Source organism: Zophobas morio, unplaced genomic scaffold, assembly GCF_036711695.1.
Source record: "Zophobas morio isolate AGI-343-1 ecotype UQ-CSIRO unplaced genomic scaffold, CSIRO_AGI_Zmor_V1 ptg000046l, whole genome shotgun sequence".
Lineage (NCBI taxonomy): Eukaryota > Metazoa > Arthropoda > Insecta > Coleoptera > Tenebrionidae > Zophobas > Zophobas morio.
The window spans coordinates 3,088,439-3,110,690 of NW_026972151.1; the positions used below are offsets into that span (position 1 = coordinate 3,088,439).

Below are 22,252 nucleotides of genomic sequence, written 5' to 3' on the forward strand. Positions count from 1 at the left end.
CCGTCGACCTCACAATTCACCCGACAACCTCGGCATCTCCGCTAAACCTCCCGCCTAAATCACCTCCGAACGTCAAAACAAAATCATAAAACATTTGAATGTATCAATTTTTCACTAATCTCGACCGCAAAATGGCCGCCGTATCGATTCCTCTCGAAAAAATTACATCTGGTCGGGTTCTCACTTTCTTCATTCAGCTCATCACCTGTACACTAATTTATTTATAATTGGAACACTGAATAGTAAAAGCGTCGGTGACAAAAAACAAAAAAATAAGAAGAAACAAATTCCTACAAAGTTTGAAGGATTTTGCCTAGAGGGAACAAAAATGGTGGAGGCGCCGGGAATAACTGGGGCAAGGATTCTCATCTACACCACACGTTCGTTTTGATTTTCGTAATTTTTTTAGTATTTGTGTGGCTTTTTTCGGGGTTTCCGCAAAAATTGCTAGATCGATATCAAATGCGATCTGCACATTTTGAAATCTCCTTAGCATTTCTTCTTCAGCGAATTTTGTGTTACGTGTTTCAGATGTATATACATTAGTTTTTTCTTTATTGACAATGTTACTTAGTTTAGTTTACGTATCAATGACTTTAAAAGTTCTAATATTTGGATATTCACTAAAAAATATTTATAGAGGATCTTCTTAACTTGGCTAGCAACGAATTGGTTTTTTGTCTCAAACAGCTCCAAACAGTTGGGGGCCTCGGTATTCGTGGTAGCATCGCACTTGACCGTCACTCCATGGGTTGCGGGTTCGATTCCCGCCGAGCCTCTGAATGTCTGTATCTGTCTGGGTTGGCTTTTAGGGTATTTTAGCGGTATAATAATAGCGATTTATGTAACAAGTACATAATCAAAGGCTTTACTTGGCAAGTTCAGTTAATGGACGAGCGAGGAACGAGCGAGTCCAATTAAAAGGGCGAGGACAGTGACCCCATTATGTAACAACTCTTTTACCTCCTTTTAAAAATTATTTTTTTCACTAGCAGCTATGACGCATGCAAATGTCGACTCATTTAGTGGTAGCAAATTCAACTTTTGCGACCACCGGTTCAAAAAGAAAAATTGAGGTTATGTACGCAATGTTTGATGTGATTATTTCTTAAAAAATGAACAAATGTGTGCTACAAACATTACTTGAGTATACGCACGGTAGTTGGTAGACGGTAGAAGATAAAATGATTAACTCAGCGACAAGTATAAACGGTTTTCTTTGTGTTGAAGATTTAGATTAAGTTTGATTAGAGATCAAAACAAAATCATGTTGCGTCAAAAAATTGAACGTTTATTTTTTCAGTTTATTGTCTTATGGGTTCTACTAGTGAAAAAAATAGTATATTAACCACGATTGCAAAGCCACTTCTAGACCTCGCGCTTCAGAGCCCTCGACGCTGCGCGTCTCGGGTCCTAATTTGCGCTCGGTCTAGAATGCTTGGCTCTGCAACCTTGGCTAATAATATACTATTTTAGTAGGCGTTTCCGTTGCCGTAGTCAAATGGACCGTTTGTAAAACGATTTTTTTTTATTTCTCAATCGAGTTCGAACTCCCACAGAATTAAGAGGATTGAGAGGGTTTACGAATTGTACTGCCGCGATTACGTCGAGAGACGCATTTTCTTCTACGACGAGCGGATCACCCAGAAAGTCGCAATTCAACTCCACCCGTGACGAGAGGACTGCCCTCAACGACGCACAATAAATTGCTTGTACCAACCCTGCAATAGTATTTTAGGAATATAGTGTAGATGATAAAATACTAACCAAAAGTTGTCTGATCATCATCAACAACATATTGGTGACGTCACTGCAAAATTTTACATGGTAAATGTGATTTAGTACTTTATAAATTAACTTTGTACAGGAAGAGTCAGCTAAAAGGGGACACCTCGAATAACATTTTTATTTATGAACCTACATATGGTAATCGAATAATAAATAAAGACGAATGAGTTCTACTTATGTATGCAACACTTTTCTACGTAAGTAGCGAAGAATCTGTTTTTGAGATTCATGAAATTATTTCATTTATTATGTTTTTTTTGAACAATTCAATCCAACATTTTGCCAAATTTTACGTGAAGTTGCACTAACGAACAACGTTAATCACAAAATTTACGAATATTAAATAGTGAAACTGATAATCCAAAATTTTACATTTTTTTGAAATACAGAAAATGCAAAATGTGAAAAAATAAAAAAAAGTTAAGTGATATTTCTGCAATATACTCTTTTCCGTTGTTTCTTTTAAAGCAAAGAATTTACGTATGCATGCGGACTGTTAAGTATTCTCCATTTGCAAATTTAATTTGATTACTTTTGGCTAATAAATCAGTTATTCGAAGTGTCATCTTTTATCTGACTCGCCCTTTACATTGTACTGTACTTGTGGTTTATGAATCCGTTTTATTTTTTAACATAGGCAATATTAGATTTTCACAAAAAAGATTGAAAGTGTATAATATTTTACAGTTTAATTTACAAACTACAAAACCGAATTCTCTGAATTCTGGCAAAAGCTTGTAAATTGTTAATCAAAATTGATCCGTGTATCCCCCTTCCCCCAAAAAATTGATCACGTGTTCTTCAAATTTTGCTAAATATATCAGCAGCTTAAATATATTGCTAAACAATCGTTATCATCATTTCAACATGAATTTATTAAAGGACGTTCGACTTTAACAAATTTATTAGAATATCAAGATTTTGTAATTAACTTTTTTGAAAATGATTCACAAGTTGACCCATTTTATGAAGACCTGTCCAAAACATTCAAAAGAGTCAGTCACAATATCTTGGTATATAAACTAGAGAAAATGAATTTGGATAGCAGGTTGATTAGCTGGATCAGGATCCTTGTTGTTTCGGGTATTCCACAAGGGTCACATTGTGGTCCTTTGTTATTTTTGCTTTTTATAAATGATATTATTCAAGTAGTACGTAATTATAACATACTTTTATTTGCGGACGACCTCAAAATATATAAAGACAAAAGGTCTTGTGAAGACTGTGTACTTCTCCAAGAGGATATTGAAAAGGTTGGTGTATGGTGTGAGACTAATTTAATGGAGGTTAATACAACAAGTATTTCATTATATCTTTCTCCAGAAATAAAACTCCAGTAGATTATCAGTATTCGTTATTTGATCACAAAGTGTCTCGAGTTTCAAAGATAAAAGATCTTGGTGTGATGATGGACCAAAAACTAACATTTAATGAACAACTTGTTTCATGCAAATCTTATAAAATCCTTGGGTTTATTAATAGAAATCTAAAAGAGTTTCCAATTGGTACGTTTAAATTGGCAAATATATATCTTTGGTTCGTTCCATTTTAGAGTATAACTGTACCGTTTGGTCTCCTTTTTACCAAACAAATATTAAAACGTTGGAGAATGTGCAAAATAAATGTTTGTGCATCTGTTCATCTAAGATAGGGGTTGGGCATCCGGGTTATCAATATAATTATCAAGAACTTAGGAAAGTATTGAAGTTGGACTCGTTGGAACTGAGAAGAACGAAAAATGATCTAATGTTTTTACATCATTTGATTTCAGGTGAAATAGATTGTTCCTTACTTTTGGAAAAGTTCCAGTTACGTTGTCCTTCAAAATCTACTCGTACCCGTCCCGTATTTAAGGTAGATTTTTACAAAATTAATTTTGTTTTTTTTCGCCTATTGCTAGACTGTCAAGATTAGCAAATACTTACATATAATGATGAAGCGGAATTGTTTGGGATATCAAGAAATCGTTTTAAAAGCTAACTGAACACTTCTAAGCTCTTGTAATATTATATTGTTTTTATTTTTATTTAATTTTCTTAATAATCCCTTTTCATGTATTTTTTTTATTAATTCTTACTTATATTTATATTTAAATGCAATAATTTCTTAACATTCATTGGATAAATACTTTATTTGTATACTTATAGGAGTATCCCACAAAGTAAATAAATAAAAAATAAATAAATTCGTGTTACAACTCCGAAGTCGGAGACTCTAACTGTGTCCGTGTGAGAGCTCCCTTGATATTAATATAAAAAGTTGTAGTAAACTAAAAAATTCATATACCACAAGTGTATGAGCGTATTATTTTATAAGCTTTAAGTACCATTTGTTTTGCAAAATTTTGAGGCGACGTCATCAAATTGTTGGTAGGAATGAATAGACAAATTTTGATAGCGTTTAATCTTATATTCATAAGGCACATCTAGAATTTGGTAACAATCGGTGACAGATGACAGATGGCAGACAAACAGACGAGAAGGCAATAAAAAACACGATCAAAGACATCCATAGACTTTTAAAGAGTTGTCTGACAGAATTTTTATAGTTAGATTACTGTCAATTTGAAAGTTTGAGTGGTAAATCAAAACGAACTTTCAAAACTCATAGTTGTCTTTGATCGTCCTTTTTATTGATCTCTTAATACCTTATAAGAAAACAAGAATCAAAAAATTGGTCTAAAGAGTTTAGACAGTACTTCCCTCGCTGTCGGGAACGTGACGACTGCAAGCCTATTATGTCTTTTTTGTATTACATTTTTGTAATTCATGATTTAATCAATAAAATTAATTGACTCAGTCATTAATTTTTTTCAGACACCCTGTGCAAATCTAAAAAATATTAATGCACTGATAAATAATAAGTAGTAATAAGTATAGACTCATCATATTTAAGGATTTTTTCAGCAAAATTTTCCGGTGACGTCATCAAATTTTTAGGGGGGATGAGCAAATACATTTCGATCAAAATTTTACCTTGCCCATGATAACTTTAAAACATGTCCAAGATTTCAAAGCGTTCAGTTTTATAGTTGCTGATTAAATCAATAAAATAAATTCACACATTCATTAATTTTTTTGAGTCACCCTGTATATGCAAATCCAAAAATATGAATGGAATAATAAATCACAACTACAAACTCATGATATTTTGCACATTTAAGATAGGATTTATTCAGCAAAATTTTGAGGTGACGTCGTCAATTTTTTAGGGGGGATGAGTAAATACATTTTGAGTATAAATTTATCATGCCTATGACAACTTTAAAACATCTACAAGATTTCAAAGTATTCGGTTTTGTAGTTCCTGATTAAATCAATAAAATAAATTCACTCATTTGTTAATTTTTTTGAGTCACCCTGTATATATGCAAATGCAAAAAATATGAATGGAATGATAAATCACAATAATTTCATACAATTTAAAACCCATTTACTATGTACAATTTTGAAGTGACGTCATCGCATTAGTGGTGGGGATGATTAGACAAATTTTGGTTAGCGTTTTACCATCTACATGATATTCTTAATATAAGTACAAAATTTCACAACAATCGGTCCAGTACTTTCGGAGATTATCTGTCTAATAAAAATCCGGGACGGCAGACAGACGGACAGACGGACAGACAGACGGAAACGGGAGACCTATTTCTTCGTCTTCTAGGTATCATGAAAAAGTAATATTTTAGCAACAAAGTGTTCGATTACATTTTATAAAACCACGCTCGGAGTTATATTTTTCAAATGACCATAACAATTGGAACTTTACTTCTCTAAGTTTAGAGATGTACTTAATTACACACTGATGTGTTGAATTCTATCATCGTCGATTGTCTTGTTCTTTTTTGTTGTATAGTAATCAGTGCTCAACATACACCTGATATATTTTTTTGTCAATTTATATTCACAACCAACTGTAATTGTCTAATAAAATTATCTCCATTACTTATTAATTTACGTAACAACGATTTGAAGACTATCAATATCTGAATATTCAGTTGAAACATGTAACACAACACACACAAACAAAGATTATTACTCTTCTGTAACTCTATATACAAACTGTATTGTTATTGGCTAATCAGAAAACTTCGAATTCACTGTAACCCTATATCAATATGATATCAATCATCGTTGTTCAAATACATATGATGTTCCTCCATTAAAGGTCAGCCCTCTAGAAAAAGCAACAAGTAGAGTAAAACTACCAAAAGTACTCCAATACTTAACAAATTTTTAGAATTAAATACTGAAAAATGCTGTGGAAAAAGAAAATCGAGCAGATCAAAAGATGATTCAAGAGAGTCAGAAGAAGACGATAAAAATCTAATCTGTGCTACACAAAGTACTCAGGTATACTTGACTGGATTCAGAAAATCTCGTTTTTTCTTTAATTACAAAATGCTAAGAAATACATTTTTCATTCAAAAAATTAAGTAAGATGTTAACAAATAAGCAAAACAATCGTAAATTGTGCTCGTCACTCGTATCTACTTTAATGCGTTTATATTAGTGCAAAATCTAGTCCTCGATAGCAGAGCAGCCGTTAGCAATTCACTGTTTTCTATGGCATTCCGATTTGTAAGGTTGTTGTAAATAACACCTTATTTAGAACTGCTTGTGCAGAGTGACGCAAGAAAATTAATAAATGAGGCAATTTATTTTATTGCTTAAATCAAGAATGTTTTACCCAATTTTCCAGAAAATCTAAACTGATAATCGTGTCCTTACTAGAATGCTGATGACGTCACCACAAAATTTCATAATAGAAAAATTCACTTGAAACATGCGAATAGCATGCTACTTTAAATTTACTTTACTACACACATATCTTTATTTTATTGTCTTCCCAGTTTAAAATCGTTTTTATGATAGTTCCATTGTGTTGAAGTTGATAATGGAGTAAATCCCTAGCCATAAATAAGGAAGTGGTGGGTTTCTTGCAGGGCCGTATTTTGTTATTCAACTCATAATCTCCGTCGTGGGGTAATAATGAGGTGGTAATGTTTATTACCTTGTCATAAAAACCACTATAAACTGGGAGTACAATAATTTATTGGAACTATCATAAAAAAATAGAATTCGGAAAATGAAATTTTATAAATGTTCGAAAAAGTTGTACTTGAGGGGCGAAGGAAGTTCTGTCGAAATAACCTTCGACCAGTTTTTTGTTGTAACAAAACTTAGGTTTCGTACGTCGTTTGCTGAAGAATTTCGTATTTTTATTTCTCTTACGCAATAGTGACCACAATGTCACCAACGTAACCTAAAAGAAATATGGATTGTAACTAATAATATATGAAAAAACAAGTTTCATAAGACGCTATTTTAGAGTAAAAACCTCAAAATTAGAAAATACGAGAAATTGCCCAAAATGGCATCCGAAATCTAAGCTTGTCCGGTTGCTCTAGAGCTCCAGAGATGCAGTTAGAAGAACACGTCGCAGTAAAACGATTAGCGGTCCCCTGACCCGGCATTAATATAGTTTCCAAAACACACCCAATGTCATAATTAATATCAATAATAATGGTAGGTAAGTTCCATGGTAAAATTTCATTCTAATTAAAAGTTACATCTCGTTCTTTTGATGTTTATTTTATTTGTTATTTGACATTTGACTTTTACCAATTTAAAGCAATTCGGGCATGGACCGTTATGAATGAGAGTAGAAAAAAATTCTTTGGGACGTTTCTGGACATCTGAACTGAAATTGCGACTCTGAGAGGCAATGTTTTAATCATAGCTTTCATTTTTAATGAAAACTCTACTTTTTAGTACGTGTTTTATCAGAAAAGAACAAGTGGATTATAAAAATGTAAAATTTTCGTTAAAACAATAAATTTCTCTTTTGTAAAAAATCTAAAAATCATAACAAATAATTTTAAACGATAAGTCTAAACGGTAAATTGACATTTTTAGTAAAGCGAGTGCCATATAATTTCTCACAAGGAATTTGTACAAGCACTAATATAAAGGTTAAAGGTGGTTCATAAAAAAAAAAACGAAATAATTCGTAACACAGTCTTGTTGAAACCAGTCATCATTCGCAAATATTATAATAGGGACTAAATCGTTTCCCAGAAATTTCAAATAATTATTTCGAGACAGACTCGTTGACAAAGTATAAGTTCCAGTTATTCTATCCTGTAGGAATCTACACCAAATATAGACTTTGCGGAAATGCTGGGTGCGGAATTCGCTAATCCACTGAGGATTTACTCGAACCTAAGTATGTATAACTTTATTTAGTTACTGAGCTATTCAACGTAAAAGCAGCTTATTTCAAAGAAATCCAGTTTCTTCGCAAAATATAATACGTCTTAAAAATCGTAATGAAATGTCGAAATAAACGTTACTGTTTTTATTTCTGTTTTTGTCCTTATAAAATCAACAAAAAGATACGATTTTTCCAGTAAAAAAATCGATAACGTCATCAAAATATAGCTGATCTAAAAACTATATCGATTTCTTGCAGTTTTAGCCAAATATCGATGCTTTCCAGTTTTTATCGACAGAAATTTTTCCAGAGTTAAAAATATACTAAGATAACACAGAATAATATAATCCATTTGTGATCTGTTTTGATAGGAGTCCGTTATCTGACAAGTTTGCTTGTGTTTTATTTTATGCAAATCCAGTGTGTTCAATGATAAAAAAAATAGGAATGAGATCATCATCTAACTGTAACTGTAAGCAGTGTTGTCAAGTTTCGACTTCGACAATGATTTTAGAATTAATTGACTTACTCGCTGTGAAAATTTTAAACTAAATTAGAAACAAGTAAAGTGTTGACAGCTTTTTTCTACTGGAATTATCAAATCAGGCAATCTTTAATGTTTTGTTTTAAGTTAGATGTCGGCGTCACAGAAGTTAACGTTTTCCGATATTTCGTGGTGTAACTTTACATTATTGACAGACTGTTAATGTAGGTTATTTACCTCGAAACGAAGTTACAAGATTAAACGTCTCAGATTTCTCAAGCGACATTAATTTGAGAAACAGGAGTTAACTAGCACGATCGGTAATATCCATCGTGGTGATAGGTAGATCATTTCAAGGCAAGATTCCACACGTAAAATGACACATGTTTCCTCGGAACAAAATTGTTTATAGTTTTTTTTTTTCTTAAATTTAAATATTCAAACCAAATTTCAACTTTTGTAATTTATAACTGAACAAACAAAAACTACATCAAGTTGTTTCAGTCAAATACATCATACAGTTCTGCTGACTACCTGACTGAACCAACTTTTTGTAGTCGAACTACTTTCAATAAAGATTTAACAAATCCCGCATTTTTAAAAACACTCCCATTCAAATGATCACTGACGTCAAAATAAAATCATGAAATAATTGAATATATCAATTTTTCACTAATCTGGACCACAAAATGGCCGCCGTATCGATTCATCTCAAAAAAAAACTCAACATCTGTTAGTCTTCTCACTTCCCCATTTGCCACCCTACCACCCGAAAACTAATTCATAATTGGAGCACCGATGAATAATACAACGTATCGACACGTCGCCGTGGCGACAAAAACCAAAAAAAAAAACGAAAAATCCCACGTGATTTAATCGAACACGTTACATAAATTCATAGTGTTGGCCTCAAGGTCCCGTCAGTCCATTCGCGCAAAAATGGTGGAGGCGCCGGGGAATAACCGAGTCAAGGACGGAAAAAAGCGCCAATTTCAAATCGTGTTTTACCTTCTGGATGCAACGAGTTATCCATTGAATTGTCACAACGTTTCGGCACTGAACCTCACCACCACCACGCGGGCATTCCGATTTTGTCGAATTTTTTTGTGTTGGTTTTTCTCCTTTTCAGTGTTTTTTCATCGCGGAGGTTTTCGCGGGGGAGGAACGTGTAACGCGCGCTTCGTACGTCCGCTGCCACTGAAAGGGTTTCGCGTTTTCATCCCTCTTACGCAACAACGGGTAGGGCGCAGGCGCGCGGCGGTGGTGACATTGTTTCCGCGGAAAAATGGGGCGGGAGAGGGCGGGGGATGCTACGTGTGATGTATGCCGTTCGAAATCGGGGGGTGTTTGCTGCCCGAGGGTACGTTTAAGAAAAGTTGGGCTTCGGCCGGAAAGGGAAATAAAGATGAGTTATGTACACGGTGGGTTTTTATTTATGGGGGATTGGTGTGTGGAGGATCGTTGTTTCTTCTTTTCTTGGGTTGGGGAGAGAAGTGTAATGAAATATTAATGGAAAGGTTTTGATTTTTACCAGATAACTGAATCGGGGGTTGGTAACTGCAACATTATAGGCTTAGGAAGCACTGAACGTTTGAAATTTTGCTAAATGAGAAAATTAACATCAGTGAGCGGAAGCTAAGGAAACATTGCAACATCCGGCGAACGGTTGATTTCATGTTCTCTCGACGTTTCATAATCCCTAGAGGACGAAAAAAAGTCTCCCGTTTCCACCTGTCTGTCATCTGTTGTTCCCTACCAACAATGTGCAACAATGTGATGACATTATTTCAAACTTTTCCGTAGTAAATGGTATTTAAATGTTATAAAATAAAATATCTCCATACGTGGGGCTTATTAATCCTCCTTCATTTTTACTTTCCGAGCGTATAACAAACACTTTGCAATTTAATTTTGAATCTGCAAGGCCGAATATACCGAAATTTTGCAAACGTTTTAAAGGTATAGTAAGCACAGTAAATTTTTAAATGAAATATATGTGTTTTTCTCCCCAAAAAAATTATGACCTCCGTCGTCTCAAAATTTTACCAAATAATTCCTATCGAAAATGTGAAATATATGATGAGACTATTTTCAGTCGATACTTGCGATTGATCATTGTCTTCATATTTTTAGAAACTTTTTGGGAAAAATATCAAAATTTTTATTGTATAACACAATTTAACTTAGAAAATAGAAAATCGAATGTCTTGAAATCTTACAGACATTTTGAGGTTGTCGTAGCTATTGTAAATCATTAATCAAAATTTATTTATATGTCCCCCCACAAACAAAATTTTACAACACACATCGCATCTAAAATTTGCAAAATACGAGAACTAGGATTATTGACTCAAAAAAGAATAAATGAAGCAAATTATTGCAATGGTTTCCTCAAAATTTTGGGAACAAAGTACCGTTATTATTTGTATGACACTGTACCTGCCCAAATTGATGTGTGTTCTTGCTAAAAAGTTGTTGACGCCATCGCAAAATTTTGTTACAACAAAACTCACTTGAAACCTACGCAAGACATACTTCTTTAGCTGTAATTTAGTAGTCGACCCATATTTTATTTCAACTTATAGGGATAAAATAGAATTGACAAAGTCAAATTGGGATGACTTAAAATTACGTTCTTGAGTTTACAAAAATTGAACAATAAATCATTGGGTAACCCTTAACTGGCTGTTTATCATCTATGGTATAAATTAGATTTTTTGCAAGTCTCCTCTGAATATTTGCAAGTTAAGTAAAAATATGGAATATATGATTAGAGATTTGTCGAGTATGCCAAGACCGGTTTGTATCATTAATCCAATATTTTATAACCAGAAGATATGATATATTCGATGCAATTTTTGAATGACAGTTGCTTATTGAACAAAATACCAAAGCCTTGGAAACCTCTTTTAATGTAAATACCATCAACTGAGTAATTCCAAATAATATTAGAAGATTTTCGAATGTGAGAATATGACATTTTTATTTTTAAGTAGGGTTTGTTTTGGCACTCCAGGCTACAATATCATCGAAGCCAATCTCCAATATAAATCAGACTTTTATGGAATCAGTACTGTAATAAATGTTTAAGTCATCAGCTTACAGTGAATGCGATACACGCAATATTGATGATCAAACGAGTAGATAATAAAAAGAGCAAAAAACAAAGATCCCAGGAACGAGCCTTGTGGTACCCCTGACTTCTGTAGAAATACTAATGATTTATACCTCCTGTGCTGCCAAAAAGGTCGTTTGTTGAAATATGACTCAAAAAGATATATATTTCTTAAGGTTTGTATTGATGAGGCTGATACGTGTTTAAACTCCATATTAATTTTAATAATAATGAAAAAACTTTCAGAGTTTAAAAAATATATTTGTAGTCACTGCTACACGTGTTTCGGTACACAGTACCGTCTTCAGGCAGAAGAGAAAGTTTTTTCATTATTATTAAAATTATTTCTTTAAGTATAGAATGATCTCAACGATCAAAGGTAGTTATAATCCAGTATAAGAGATCAACCTGTTTGTGATTATTCAATGATTCAGACAAATATTGCGTAAAGGTTACAAGCATGAAACCATGTTGGTGAAAATAAATTTGAATATACGTATACTTTGACATTTGATATAACCAAGATTGTTAGTTGTTTTGCTTCGATTCACCGCTGAGGATTGTGATACCAGCGTTTTCTTTAGATATCAACTGAAGCTTCTCCCATTAAAAGTCGGACGGATCGCTCTTGCTCTATAAAATCAAAGCTACTAGAACTTTTGCGTAACCATGCAGCGTGGGTTGTTTTATATATTAATAGTGTTACGAAATAAACCCGTACGCCTCCCCGGTACGACGCCTATGGGTTCTAGTATGTACGGCGATGATGGGTGACTTATCGTCAGTGACGGCGGCCGGGCGGCGTTCGCTAAAAAAGCCTGGAAGCGGAAGTCGCGATGGGTATCCAGAAAGACCTCGATCGCGGAATATCTAGAAGGGAAGTATGGGTTTAAATAAAGGTCACTTGCGAGAACGAAAGTAACCAATGAAAAGTATGAAGCGTCTTATGAGCAAAACGCAACACTGGTTTACTTTAAAGAACTATCCAACAAATCCTCAACCCCATAATCTCAGTTTTCAATGTTGAAGAGTACTTAAACTTAAAATAGAACATTAATATAGGTGAATACATGCGATTGCTAGCTTTTCTTAAGCGAAAATTAGAGAATTACGTTCCAAAGAAGTCTAAAATTTTAATTGAAGCAGATTTTAGTCGATTTTTATCTTATGCGCCGAATGAAAAATCTTTACTTGTGAAGCAATTGTTTTTTAATTTTATAGAATAAAACTAGTTATATATAGTAGTGAAATTTATAGGCGGTGATAGCTATTGGATTGGAAATTACAGACGTGATGAACTTTGAAGATTAACAATTGACAACATGAAAGATTTAGGATCAGCAATGTTCATAAAAAATAAGGAATACAATGAATAAACTACCTAAATCCTTCATCCTAACGCATAATTTTTACGAGATTTATAAGAAATACAAAAATTTAAGCCCAAAAAATCTGTTCGAAAAGAGATTTTTTTAATTACCAAAATGGGAGATGTACTAGACAAGTATTTGGAATCCACAAAATCGGAAATATGGCTAAAGAAGTTACGCAGTTTTTTAAGTTACCAAATGCAGAAAATTACACTGGACACTGTTTCCAGCGTTCACCACGCACACTCATAATTAATGCGGGCAGTAATTTATTAACCTTGAAACGGCCTTGTTCGTCCAGAAGTGTTGCAGAAGGATATATTGACGAGTCATTTTAAAATAAAATAAAAATCGCCAAGAAAATTGTCAATTCGGTGGGCTCATCCTTTCACAATATTCCATTGATATTGATAACCCATAAGGTACAAAATATACTAGAGGATTTCTCCAATGAAACAGATTCTTCATCCTCATCGAAATATTCGGCAAGTACATACAGTCGTTTCCAAAAAAATTTCGGACAAGATGAGCAAATCAGGTTCTCATAGATCAATGAAAAGCAATCGAAATATGACTTTCATGTAAATGTCAAACGGTATATCAATTACTAAACAATCAATCAAACAGAAACAGTTTCCTCCAATTCAATTCAATAAATTATCACTTTACATATTTACACAATAATATGCATAATTATAGATTTGTTACTTAATTTGTGTTAATATTAAACACATAATAAACAAGTGTTAAATTTCTTTGATTAATTTAGAAAACTGTTCCAATTTTACAATAAATTATTAAAATATTAAATACCTAATTAATGATCTGTTCTAAAAGATTTCAATGCAGTTATAGTTTTGTTAAGTACACAGGGTTTTATAAATGATTATTGGGTCTAAGTAGGCCATGGAAACGTGCCACCTCTCACTTTATATAGACTTTACTACTTAAATGCCCAAAGACTCACGACAAATACCACACGCAACCAGTGTTGGGCAGTATCTAGATACTTGTATCTAAATAAAGTATCTAGTTACATTTTTGGGTATCTAGTATCTGTATCTAGATAAAATCGAATTTAAGCACAAAATATCTATATCTAGATACAAAATTAATGGCGCAGATACAGATACATTTTTTTATTTCACTTTTCTTCAGTAGTTATTAGTTGAGTTATACTAGTAGTAATTTTTGATACTTCATCTTGGTAATTTTGGTCACATAAACAAAAATAGAGGTAAGAGGTCCACTAATAGTGTTCTGTCACGGAAATTTTCATATTTTAAATACCATCATTTCCTACATTGTAGCCTTCAGTACTTAAACATCTTTAAATATAATCGTGAGGGGTAATAAATCTAAGCCATGATAAGATGGTATTTTAAAAACCATAAACCACAATTCACTATTCACTGCGTTTTAGGCTTATCGGGGCAATGCATTTTATCTGTGTACCTGAGCAACCCGGGTCCGGTAGGCCCGCTGGTTGTATTTGTGTTATTAAATAAGAGTAATTTTAATAGTAAAAATATTTGTTTAAGGTATGTTATTAGTTTTAGAAAATAATAATTGCCTGTTACATAATGATTAATTTTTTCAATTAACACAAATTAGATCTGTAATCGACTAATCGAATGTTCAATACATACATTTCTCTCGCATAAATCGCATATTTGTTACTGTTTTATACCAAATGTAGCATCTTTTCCTGTTGCCACATGTGTCATTTCTTCACTTTTTCATTGTTGGACCTAATGCGAGGCGGGCTTGGCAGGTCCGTTTTGCCCTAGAATGTGCCGATTATGTTTAAGTGTAAATCTTGGGTCACAAAATTAATATTTTTACAACCCTCGGTAGAATAAGTTATCGTGATATATTCTCAGAAATCGTGAAACGAGATTAAAATAAAATGAGTTTCAACAAAAATCTGAAAATTTAAAGTTGCACTCTGGTGATTCCGGCCTGCCAAGCAGCCTTTGATCCTATAAGGGGTTTAAATACCTTTCTAAGAAATTGTACTTATTTTGCCTTAAACTGAACCAGCAATTCTTCCTAAAATGTATATACCTGCCGCACCGGGATAGACGATTACCGGACATAGTCATAAAAACATCGTAAGCCGATATTGAAGAATAATAATTTATGACAGGTTGCCGACAACAGACCTTCAGCACAGAATAATCATTCCCCGTATTCTTTTGAAATATTAATTTTAATGCTGGAGATAATTATTAGATATACTCAAACACAATTTGGACACTGTAGTATGGGAATAAAAACAAAAAAAAATATTCTTTTTAAGCGTACGTAATAAATATTACACAATTTACGACACATCAAACAGCGAAGCGATGGCCTATTTGCAGGAAAAAAGGAAAGATTTTTCAGTCTTAAATAACTATGCTACAGTAAAATGATTATTTTTTAAATTTAATACCACAATCCCTTCTTCTGCGCCTGTGGAACGGGTGTTTAGTAGCGGAAACCAAATTTTGACGCCAAGAAGAAATAATTTAGGTAACAATACGTTCGAAATGTTGTTAATTTTAAAAAATTCATTAAACAATACATAAAAAAATACATAAACATGTTTTCAGTTCTTCAAAGCTTCAAAAAGTATCTGTTTTCTTGTATCTGTATCTAGATACATTTCAAAAAAATCGAAAACAATCTGCTATATCTGTATCTAGATACTTTTAAAGGTATCTGTCCCCAACACTGCACGCAACTACATAATTGGTTGCCTAAATGCCTCATATCTTATTAAAAAATAAAACGAATTCATTACAATAAAAGAAACAAATGTATTGCGGTTAAGCATGTTCAGTTTCTTTTTAATTTCAAATATGTTCTGTAACATCTGTTCGTCAATACTTTGGACCCGTATCGACACTGTCAGTTCGAACGAATCTTTTGATAACATCTCTAATGTGAGCCTCTAACGATGTTTCTTGAATTATCAAATCACGGTATTTGACCAGGCATTCTTGCTTACAAGCGGTTACAGAATACACCACTCTTCGTTTATGAATTCACTCTTGAAAACCGTTAAAACAATAAAAACGATGACTTTAAATGACAGGTTACAAATGACATTAATAACAAGTGAGAACTGTCATCAGGAGGCATAATTTCAGCGAAGCGAGATTTTTGAAATCCATGGCCAACTACGCTCTTAGAATATATATACATATACCGTTCAGGATGTTTTTAGACAAAGGTAGGCCATGTAAATCTAATAATTTGTTTGGCAACCAATTTCATATATGCAAAAATCCCTAATGAAAAATGAAATTTATCATATATATTAACTTAGGTAAGTTGTTTTCAGGTTAGAAAATTTGAACAAAAACTGTAACAGTGTTGTCAATAATTTCACATTTTCTATTTTCTATTCCAATAAGTACAATTCAAAGCACTGAGTAAACAATTTATTATTTCAATACTTAATAAGCATAATCAATATAATCAAATTTAAAATTCACATTTGAAATAAGTAATAATTAAATTCTAACTTTAATATTCCGTATCAAGATTTTGATTAAGTATATTATAATTATTCATAGCAGTTAACATAAAATAATGAAAAGGAGTAAATAACTGAATAATGTCTACATCGCTTCTGCACACTCTTGTACTTTAGGAATGTTCACCCTAGTTCTACTCAAAATTTGGAATACATGGATCAAGAGACAAAAGGCAAACTCTATGTTTTTACATCTGTAAGGTAACCGTCCTCAGGATCAAAAATAAACTGTAATACAGGTACCTAATTAAAGACTAAATGACAAATTCTGTATAATAACTTACATGATGTTGGAAATGTTTCTCTAAATAAAATATGGAATGTTTTTTATTGTTTCACTAGAAAAATTTGAGTGGTCATCATCGTCCTCTGATTTTACTCTTTATTCAAAAATTAAAAAACCACCACCTGGGAATTCAGTTGGTGCCAAATAAAACTCTTCTGGAGTTCTGAAATTTCATGACAAAAATGTCAAAATAAAAATAAACAAAAACACAAAAACAACGTGTTTTGAATAAAAACTATAATCATCCTAACCTGAATGAAACGATTGTAACCCTTTATGCTGCTGGGAAAGTTACCCACTAAATTGAAAAATATTCTATCTATCCTAAGCTGAATAAAATCATACCGTTACGAAGTAAACCCATACGACGCGTTTGGGTTTTCTAGTATGAACGGAAACTCATCATCATCGACGGTGGCGCTCGCCTAAAGAAAAGCCTTGAAGCGGAAGTCGCGATATTCCAGAAGAACCTCGACCGCGAAATATGTAGGATGGTTGTTTAAATAGAAACCACAGCCGGGAACGGACAGTGGAATCCAGTCATTGAGAGAATTAGAGTCTAGTGTAATCCAGGAGCCGATTAATAAGTACGAGTTGAGTTGAATCAGAATTACACGCTGTTATATTTTCGTTGTGTAATTAGTCGTATAAATTTCTATTACCTATTGAAGAATAAATTATTGAGTTTTACCCACGCCTATTTTAATTACCGATCAACATAACAATACATACAAATGTTGGATGTATTAGCTTGCCAGGTTTCTGTTCTGAAGGTCTATCATTGTTAGATTCAAAGGAAGCACGAGTCATCTCAAATTCGGTACTTTCAAAAATTCAAGTATTTTCCAAAATATGTCTGAAAGGGCTTACAACACACACGAAACATTTTTTGAACTTCCTGAAAACTTTTAATATGGTAAATATGTTTGAGAGTACAAAAATATTTAACAATAAAGAGACTCTCTACGTTCTGAAAAGTAGAACAGGTAGTGGATGAAGCCGTAGGATAGGAAATAATTAGTAGACAGAGGTTAAGTTAAGTTCACAACAGCTGGTGAATGGGTCGACAGTGTGTTGAAATTTACAATTAAACTAAAATTAAATTACTTCTCCATAAATACTAACCAAAACAAAAACAGGAATGAATTACAGAATTACACAACTGCAAAAATCGTCTAAGAAAGCTTACATTTTCAATCAAATATGAGAATTACAAAAAAGAAAAATTTGCAATTATTATACACGAAATTCGGTTATCTCTGTTTTTAATTGTTGCTATTGTTAATATCTTAACTGACACGGAAAATATTGCCATAAAACAGTGTCAGAAAAAATAAATATGTAAGAATGAAACTTGAGTTAAATATTTGCTTGATAAAATAAGGGTGAATAATTATATCCTGGAAGGAAATGTTAACATTTACATTTAAAAAAATGTTGAATCACTCGCTCAATTCTCTTCTGCGTATCGTCATGGACTACTAGTGCAGGACAAACTCGATAAAAGAGGATGTCAGTGGGGATGAAGTGAATGTAGATCAAGAGGCGCTATTTGTTGAGAAATTTAACTATTGGCATTCTTAAATCCACATCGCTTATCTAATTCACGTCTCTGCTCCCGACATTCGATTACGAAATCTGCTCTTTTACCCTATTTGTCTAAATCGATAGGCTCACCCCTCATTACACTTTCAGTTAGATGATGCTCTACGTACTTTGCGGAATCCATAGTCCCATAAATAATGAATGATTTCGCCCTAGACGTTATATAAGTTTATGAAACGAAAAATGGAAATTTCAAGCATTCAGTTTACGTTCCTGGATAACGTTGTTTCTGTGAGATTCTTGTCTTCAATGACTTCAAGTGAAAGCATGTTATTATTTTACTTTGGCTTATTATTTTATTTCGGTAATTTAATACTAAATACTTAGGTACTTATGCTCTCTGTAAAAATTTAAATTTTATTAAAACTGGTGTATATTTTAATTAAATGGAAAACTTTTTTTAAGCGTACGTGTTATTTTCTCTACTTTGCGTTCAAAATAGACTCATTATTGTAAAACTGGAAGCACTTTCACACTGGAAACTTTTGTTTTTAGAAACAGTTTGTTTTATAATGTTGGTATTACGTTTTCAAGGACGCCACAAACGTCACCCGAGATGTTCGTGAATGAAAAACGGTTTGTTTTAATTGTGTTAAAACCAGTGTTTTTGTTTTAATTATTTTGAAATTTTAGAACAGTATACAAATTAATCAAATAAATTTATTTTTTATCATTTCTTTCTTTAATGAAGATGTTGAATGTATTATCAATTCCACTCTGACATCTGCAGCATAAAATATAAATGTGAAAGTACTTATTTAATTAAAACACCAAAAAACAAAAACAAAACATTAAAAAAAAAATTCGTATAATAAAAAAGAATTTTTTTCACTAGCAGCCAGGACGCATGCAAATGTCGACTCATTTAGTGGTAGCAAATTCAACTTTTGCTACCACGGGTTCAAAAAGAAAAATTGAGGTTATGTACGCAATGTTTGATGTGATTATTTCTTAAAAAATGAACAAATGTGTGCTACAAACATTACTTGAGTATACGCATAGTAGTTGGTAGATGGTAGAAAATAAAATGATTAACTCAGCGACAAGTATAAACGGTTTTCTTTGTGTTGAAGATTTAGATTAAGTTTGATTAGAAATCAAAACAAAATCATGTTGCGTCAAAAAATTGAACGTTTATTTTTTCAGTTTATTGTCTTATGGTTTCTGCTAGTGAAAAAAATAGTATATTAACCACGGTTACAAAGCCACTTCTAGACCTTGCGCTTCAGAGCCCTCGACGCTGCGCGTCTCGGGTTCTAATTTGCGCTCGGTCTAGAATGCTTGGCTCTGCAACCTTGGCTAATAATATACTATTTTTAACATCTATCTGTCACATACGTCAAATATCAACCGTGAAATCCGTAATCTAGATCGTTTTTAAAGTCATTTCATAAACGACTTTTAGTATTTGAGATTAAATTTCACACAAATGAGAATGACAAATATAACATGTATTTGAACAAGTGATACGGTGTTAACCTAAATTTTTACCACATTGAATTGTGGCTAATAATAATAATAATAATAATGATAAAGTTTCTTAGCCAGCGGGCAAAACGCTCATAGAGGACATATAGTACACCCCAAGGTTAGTTAATAGAGAATCTATTAAATGACTTTGGGCTAAATCCATGTCTGTGGATAATCATTTTATGAATATTATACCGGGTGTCTGGAAAATGGCGAATTAACTCTTCAGTACGTTATGTACGGGGGTTTCAGGAGTAAATGTAATTTTATAAAAGTAAAATTGACAACACTGCACGCACCTAATGCGTGAATACCTCCAGGCTACTTTTTGATTTCTTAGGAACGATGGTGACTGAAATCCACCTTTTTTTTAGGACATTAACCATAACAACCAGAAGGTAGTCATTAATCATTGTGCATTATTATTAATACAACAAGCTGTTATTTTTCATTAATAAATAAACAAACACAAAGATGAATAATTTATAAACACAAACAAAACCAACAAAAGAAAAATCCATTAAAACATAACCAACTAAACAGTAGAGAAGATGTTCAAAATTGACCAGTAAAGTAAGGTTAGAATTTAGAATGCGCGGCAGTTCATAATTCAAAAATTCTACTATGGGTTTCTTATGGGAGCTTGATTTTACAGACAAAATACGCCGCATAGGTAGAAATCTTAACCAGTTCATGCTACAAGCGATAAAGACTGTACAATTATCTTCCTGTTACTAAAGGTTTAACTATATAAAAAGCTTCTGTTAAAGATATATTGCAAATTAAAAACAACGCTATCCATCGAAGTAACGTACATCGTTTCTAACGTCTTGCGCATGAGTGAAACGGAAAATCCAGAAACACTTGGGAAAGAAAAAGAACGCGAATATTTTGCGGTACTAGTGACGTTTAGATCGTGAAAATCCCCAAAATATGACAGTTGATTTCGTATTTTCATCATTTCATCACAACAAACAATCATAATCACAATTTTTGGATGATGTATTAGTTCTGTGATATTGATTCACATTGGGTTGTATGTATCTGTGGACTGGTTTTTTTGTATTTGTTATTAATAATGACAGAAAGACATGTGTTAACAATAGGGGCAATTGCCATTTTTTTTTGTTGGAGAAAATTCTTTACAGTCAAATAATGTAGCGAAAGTCAATTGGTATACTGAATTAAATGTGCTTGAAGAGTTTATTCGAGCTAGAATGCGAGAAGATCATGGTAAGTTAATGTATATTGATAAATTCTGTGTCAAGTAAAATTATGACGTATTTTGTTTTATTATGCATAGATATTCCTTAAGAGAGGCAACATGTGAAACCCCAAGAGGTGCATTTGTATATCATCATATGGCTACACCTGCCCTACACGGACGTTATAATGTATTGTGGACCAATAGTTTGCGTGCTTGAGACGTACATCTGAAGAAAAGTGAATCAGCTGAGGTCCGAGCTGTTGTCTCTGAAAATTCTTTTAATCCCCAAGTCAGCCTAAAAACAGCTAATGTTGAGGTACAACTTCATGAAGGCTTAGGACAAACTGATAGGAGCGAAGCACTGCTTTTGCTATTGGGCCCTGAACTAGAAAGATCTGAAGAAAATCTACTTCACAGTGTCGAAGAACTATGAGTGTCCGAGGACTATTTTAATGGCCCATCAAGAAAACAGTTTGTGGGTCAGTTTTTCACCAAAAGTGAATCAGATTTTGCATTAGGAAGTGCAATTTTTTATTGTAAAATACTTTTTTTTTGTTTTGAAATAAATTGTTCTTTAAATTGTGATTTTTTTTTATGGGTGTTTCAGACCCAATTCGTACTAAAATGAGAGTGATTTTTACTTGTACATGAAAGGTTTAATCAGGAATGCTAAGTTTTTCCTTTTCTAGCAAAAATGTGTGAAAAGAAAAAAGCTTGGGATTGATGATGATTCTTAAATCAAAATTTGGCAATTGATTGAAAACATTTGCAAATATGAGATCTCCTTTATGTATTATTTTAAATTCACAGCCGTATCTGCAGCATCTGAAAATCAAAGCCATTTATGTGGAGGGGGAAGTCAATGGCAGTATGAACCACTGTACGACATACGTTCGAGGCAAATGTAGTGGTAAAAGTTGAATTTAAATATTTATTAAATACTACCGGTTCCGTTCATGTTTGGTATCAAGATCAACAGTAAAAATATCAGTCTTAATGGTACAGGTAGTGGGATATATAAGAAAATTACTTTAATGGTACAATTTAAGCGTTAAAGTGACGCCTCGATTTCACCCATAAGGATTACACGGGGAACTGAAATACGGGTCTCGTGTTATGAACTGAGTTCAAATTTCGCGCGTCATTCACTTTACTGGTCAATTCCTGCCTTGTGCATATAAGTAA

At 32.9% G+C, this 22,252-nt stretch overlaps 1 protein-coding gene and 1 long non-coding RNA gene across 5 annotated transcripts in view; one reads left to right on the plus strand and one right to left on the minus strand.

Moving 5' to 3' along the window:
- The window catches only part of Cngl (Cyclic nucleotide-gated ion channel-like), a 360,771-nt gene extending 351,105 nt beyond the window's left edge, over nucleotides 1-9,666 (minus strand). For all 4 annotated transcript variants that reach the window (XM_064074083.1, XM_064074085.1, XM_064074084.1 and 1 more), the window contains exon 1: nucleotides 9,497-9,666. The gene's annotated coding sequence lies outside the window, so the exon portion shown is untranslated. The remainder of the gene's footprint in view (nucleotides 1-9,496) is intronic.
- Nucleotides 9,667-20,429: 10,763 nt separating this feature from the next.
- LOC135142211 (uncharacterized) lies at nucleotides 20,430-21,650 on the plus strand. The gene is made up of 2 exons (XR_010282475.1): nucleotides 20,430-21,093; nucleotides 21,164-21,650. It is a non-coding gene; the product is annotated as an uncharacterized LOC135142211 (long non-coding RNA).
- The last annotated feature ends 602 nt before the right edge of the window (nucleotides 21,651-22,252 follow it).